Genomic DNA, 6,099 nt, shown 5'->3' on the forward strand with positions numbered 1-6,099 from the left:
CCTCCCCGACCCCCAGCAAGGAGCAGGAAGTACATATACTATATATACTATGCTATTTTGCTAATGAACTGATGCAATTTGGGTTTTGTCTGTTTGCATTTTCAAACAGGATTTGATGGAATACTTGAATTAGTTGATTTCTTTTGTTATGGTCACCTAAATATTTAGGCCGTAGGAGTCACAACCATGTGGCAGAAAGTGAGAATTAATTATGTGACATTATTCTGTACTTTTTATTGAACACCAACTTGGACCACCAGCATCTCAGCCCCTGGGTTTATTTCAGTGAATTAGACACAGTCCCCGCCCTCATGGAGCAGGCATTCTGGGATAGTAATGCACTGTAAATAAGCAACAAGAAAAGAACTGTCTCAGTAAAAGTGGTGATTATGTTGTGATGAGCGTGAACAGAATTCAGGGAAAGTTAGAGGGGTAGGAGGTGACACCCGCAGAGGGAACAATACGTGCAGAGTCACTGAGCTGCAAAATAAGTTGGCACGTGGAGGTGTTGAGAAGCTGAGTGCCAGCCAGTGTGCTGGAGCATGGTGGGGAGGAGGGCTGGCGTGAAATGCAGCGAGAGAGACCCGCAAGGGCCACGTCTTGCAGGGCTTTGTAGGAGGTGGATGGATTTGGATTTGGAATCAGTGTGCAAAGACCGTTATAATTGATTTGGACATTTGACTAATGTGATTTTCAGTCTGAGAGCATTTGGATAGAGACTGTGGTCTGGCAAATGGTAGATGCTCCTTACGGCAAATATTAGAATTATGTGAGATCCATTTCCCCTCATGAGAACACAATTTCATAGGGTCATATATGATTATGGGAACATAGGTTTTGATATTCAAACTTTAAGGTAACATTTCATTTAATAATATATGGTAAATCAAAAAATGAAGCAAACCCAAGCTATTTGAGTTGAAAAGAAGAAAGCGTGCTTATACAACTTCCTGTTCTCTCATGGAGACTATTGAGGGGGTATTTATTTATTTACTTATTTCAATAGATTTTTAGAGAGAAGAAGGGAGAGAGAGAGAGAGAGAGAGAGAGAGAGAGAGAGAGAGAGGTTACCTCCTGCAGGAGCCCTGATCAGGGATCGAACCTGCAACCTGGGTATGTGCCCTGATCAGAAATCAAACCCACAACCTTCTGGAGCACAGGGAGGCTCCAGCCAACTGAATCACACTCAGTTGAGAGGATATTTTGCATGTGCCTGTGCATTTTCTGCGTATCTTGTGAGGGAGTCACTAACTGATCCTTGCTCTGGAATAGATTTAGGATGTTTTTGTATAGTGAACAGCTTTGAAAGGTAGAAGTGGTGTCTTCCTTTGCAGCAAATAGCAGGTTTTCTTATAGCCTTGGAAACTCAGGGTTTGTCTCCTGAAATGAAACCCACTGCTCAGCCATCTGAGTAGGCAGGTATAATGCCAGGCAGGTGATACCCTAGTGCTTTGCAGCCTGCAAGCTATCATATTAGCATTTTTTGTCACTGCTTTTCTCAGCCAAAATCACAAGATAAGCTATTCTCAGACAATCACATCTTAACTGTAACTTCTATTCTAAAATACATGTGTGAAACCTAAGAGCTACTTAATATTCTGCCTTAAATATTTTTAACCAAGTGGAAGAAAAACTTCAACAACAGAAAGAATACTATCTTAAAATTTTAGCGTCATCAAGTCATAAAATGTATTAAAATGGTACTTGATTTAAAATAAAAAAATTTGTACACATGTGTGCATGGAAATGTAACCAAAGCAGACTTATGTTATATGATGAGCACTAAGGGGCTAATACTAAGGTTTCTGAGTGTTCACAAAACCATTATTATCGCAGCATAGGCCCAGCAAGTGTTTGGGCTCTTACCTCCTCCTCACCAGGGCTTTGGGCAGAAATGTGATCAGACACTGCTGCTGCTACCGTGGGGGACCACGAGCTCCTGCTCTGACAGCTGGAGGAGACGTTCTGTATTTACACTGACCAGTACAGTGGCCACTAGCCACATGTGGCTACTGAGCACTTGAAATTTGGGTTAGTCCCCAATGAGATGTTTGTAAGTGTAAATTTTACACCAGATTTCAAGACTTAGGGCAGAAGAGGAAGATAAAAGATCTCATTAGTAATTTTTTAAATTAATTGTGTTTGCAAATAGTATTTTAGAGGTATTCGATTAAATAAAATATAGGGTGGGGCAAAAATAGGTTTCCAGTTGTTTGTATGGAAAATAATAAATAATTCAGGAATAAACTGTTTTGCCAATTGACAACTGTAAACCTACTTTGCCCCACCCTGTATATTATAAAAACTAATTTTCACCTGTTTATTTTTACTTCTTTTAATGTGGATACTAGAAAAATTTAAATTACATATGTAGCTCTCCTTGCACTTGGCCAGTGCTGTTCCAGGTCCTTGCCACTCACAGGCAGTTGTCGGGTAAGCAGCATCAACACCTGGAAGCTGGTTAGGGACAAAGAAGCTCATGCCCCACCCAGACCTGCTGAAAGAGAATTTGCATTTTAACTAAATCTCATGTGATTTGTATGCATGTTAAAACTTGAGTAGTGGTGAGTCCCAGACTAGGATTGTCTGCTTTAGCAAATAAAAATGCACGATGTCTAGTTAAATTTAACTTTTCGATAAACAAGTGATTATTTAGCATAGCATACCCCAAATATTGCATGGCATATACTTATTATTAAAATTATTTGTTATTTATCTGAAATTCCTATTTAACAGGGTGTTCTGGCAACCTTTCCTAAGGTGTTTATCTGGCAACCCTTTCTAAGACTAAATACCTGTCCAGATCTGTCTTGCTACTTGAAATTCCACAAAATCAGGAAAAGGAGAGAAAGGTCAAAGGAGAGGTGGAGGTGAAGTTGGGTGAAATGACAGAAGCAAGCAGAAAAGGAGAGAAGATGGCAAGTAGGAATAAGATAGGGCGTGGGAAGGCCACACGGATGGTGGTGACCTTTGCTATTTTATAATTTTTATTACTAACTTCTTTATATTTGTATTCCCCTAGGTCCCCCAGTTATTGTCTTTTAAGCTCCTCTTCTCATTTTCTATAGGGCTCCCGAGAGTCAGGTTAGAAGATGGTGTGTGTGTGTCAAGGGGGTAGGGAAGCAGGAGAATGTCTCCTCAGGGTCAAGTCCCCGGCCCTCCTACAATCCATCATTTCTGAAATGTCACTTACTGATAACAACTTTCGGCTACTAGTATTTGGCCTTTAAAGATTTCAAGTTCTTTTTTTAATTAAAAAATTTTTTTAAATTGATTTTTAGAGAGAGAAAGGAAGAAGGAGAGAGGGAGAAACATCGATGTGAGAGTAAAACATTGATCAGCTGCCTCCTGCGTGTTCCCCTACTGGGGATCGAGCCCACAACCTTGGATATGTGCCCTGACTGAGAATCGAATGGGCAACATTTAGGTGCCAGGGACAACACCCAGACAACTGAGCCACGCCAGCCAGGGCAATGTCAAAGTTCTTAAGTGCCTAAAATGCTAACACTTTTATTTTGGAGGATTTTCTTTATTGTGGAATTAAAAATTTTTTAAGGTAAAATAACTCAGACATTTTGTTGTTGTTTGTCTTTTTTTAAATTTTTATTTCCTTTTATGATATTTAGGTGGGGGATGGTAGGATTGGAGGCTGACAAAGAAGGAATAATAATAGATATTTTTTATTTAACTAAGCATTGAAGTAAGACAACCCATTCATCTCTGATTTTTTTTATTTCTCATTTATTAAAATTTTATTTGATAATGGTAAAAAACATCTAAAATAAGATCCACTCTCTTAACAATTTTTTAAGTGCACAGTACAGTATTGTTAACTATAGGTGCAATCTTGTACAGCAGATCTCTAGAAGTTATTCATCTAGCTTAACTGAAACTTTATGCCTGTTGATTAACAACTTTCCATCAGCTCCTCCCCAACCCCTGGAAACCACCATTCCACTCTTTGATTCTATGAATCTGCCTATTTTAGATACCTTATATAAATGGAATCATGTAGTATTTGTGAATGGCTTATTTCACTTAGCATAGTGTCCTCAACGTGCATCCATGTTGTCACAGAATCCCCCCAACCAGTTTTTTGTAATCCCCCCCTCTTTTAAGGGCTGAATAATATCCACTGCATGTGTACACCACATATTCTTTTTTTTTATCCTCACCCGAGGACATTTTTTGTTCAGATAGAGATGGAGGGAGAGAGAGGAAGAGAGAGAGAGAGAAACATCGACGTGAAGGGACACATTGAGTGGCTGCCACCCGCACGACCAACCAGGGCCGGGGACAAACTGCAACTGAGGTACGCGCCCTTAGCGGGAACCGAACCCGGGTCTCTCAGGACCGCAGGCCGACGCCCCAACCGCTGAGCCAAACCGGCCAGGGCACACCACATATTCGTTACATCCCTCCCTCAGCAGGCACTTCAGCTGTTGCTGCACCTTGATGGTTGTGCGCAGTGCTGCAGTGAACATGGGAGTGCTCTTATCTCTTTGAGATCCTGAGTTCTTTTGGATAATTACTTATAAGTGCAATTATTGGATCATATGGTAGTTCTATTTTTAATTTTTAAAGTAATCTCCATATTATTTTCCATAAGAACTGCACCATTTTGTATTCCCACCTACAATGTCCATGGGTTCCAATTTCTCCACACCCTTGCCAATACTTGTCTTTTAAAAAATGATAGCCATCCTAACAGATACAAAGTAATACCTCTTTGTGGTTTTGATATGCATTTCCCCCATTTGAGTACCTTTTCAATTAATCCTTTATCAGACATTTTCTGATATAACCCTTTTGAAAATATTTTCTCCCATTCTGTTGCTTGTTCACTCTGTTTATTGTTTCCTTTGGTGTGCAGAAGCTTTTTAGTTCGATGTAGTCCCAGTTGTCTATTTCTTTTTTTAAAACAATTTGAGAGATAGGAAGGGAAAGTGCGAGAGAGAAACATCAATCAGTTGCCACCCACACATGCCCTGACCGGGGACCGAACCCACAACCTGGGTATGTGCCCTGACTGGGAATCAAACCTACCAGCTTTTGATGTATGGGGGGATGCTCCAACCTACCGAGCCACACCAACCAGGGCTATTTTTGCTTTGATTGCTAGTGCTCTGGTGTCATATCTATTACATTACTGCCAAGACCAATATCATGAAGTTTTCCCCTGTCCTTTCTTCTAGGTTTTAAGTCTTTAACCCATTTTGATTTGATTTTTATGTATGGTATGAATAAGGATCCAATATCATTCTTCACATGTGAATATCCAGTTTCCCCAGCATGATTTGTTGAAGAGACTGTCCTTTTTATATTATGTGTTCTTGGCACCCTGATTTCTAGGCTTTCTATTCTGTTCTATTTGTCTGTATATCTCTCTTTATGCCAGTAGTGTACTGCTTTAATTACTCTAGCTTTGTAATGTATTTTGAAATCAGAAGTGTGATGCCTTCAACTTTGTTCTTCCTTTACATTTGGCTATTCAGGCCTCAGTTAATCTTCACAATAATTCTTTGAGTTAAATACTTTTTAAAAACATGTTTTTATTATTGATATTAGAGAGAGAGAGAAGGAGGGATAGAAAAAAACATCAATGTGAGAGGGTAACATTGATCTGCTGCCTCCTGCATGACCCTTAATATGGATTGAGCCCACCAGGAATTGCATTGATGATCTTTTGGTGCCAGGACAATAGATGCCCAACCAACTGAGCCACACCAGCCAGGAATGAGTTAAGTAGTTTTGTCCCCACTCTGCAGATGGGGAAACAAGGCTCAGGAGGAGAAGGAACTTGACTAATATCAGATGGTTAGTCAGGACTGGAGCTGGGAATGCCCTCCAGTGCTGTCTGACTCCAAAACCAGTGTTCTTTACTATTACATTTCATGCTTCTCAGCAAATGGAGAGTCATGAATGCAGGAGGCAAGTATCAACTAGGACACATAAATAAAATTAGGTAAGTTTCAGGATTTTTACTCTTTTATTCACCTGAAAAATGCATGTAATAATGTATAGTTCTTGGATTTTTGAGGAGAATTTAATGGCTTCCTGCAAAACAATATGATATTCTTATTAAGAGTTAGAGTATCA

Source organism: Molossus molossus, unplaced genomic scaffold, assembly GCF_014108415.1.
Source record: "Molossus molossus isolate mMolMol1 unplaced genomic scaffold, mMolMol1.p scaffold_m16_p_3, whole genome shotgun sequence".
Lineage (NCBI taxonomy): Eukaryota > Metazoa > Chordata > Mammalia > Chiroptera > Molossidae > Molossus > Molossus molossus.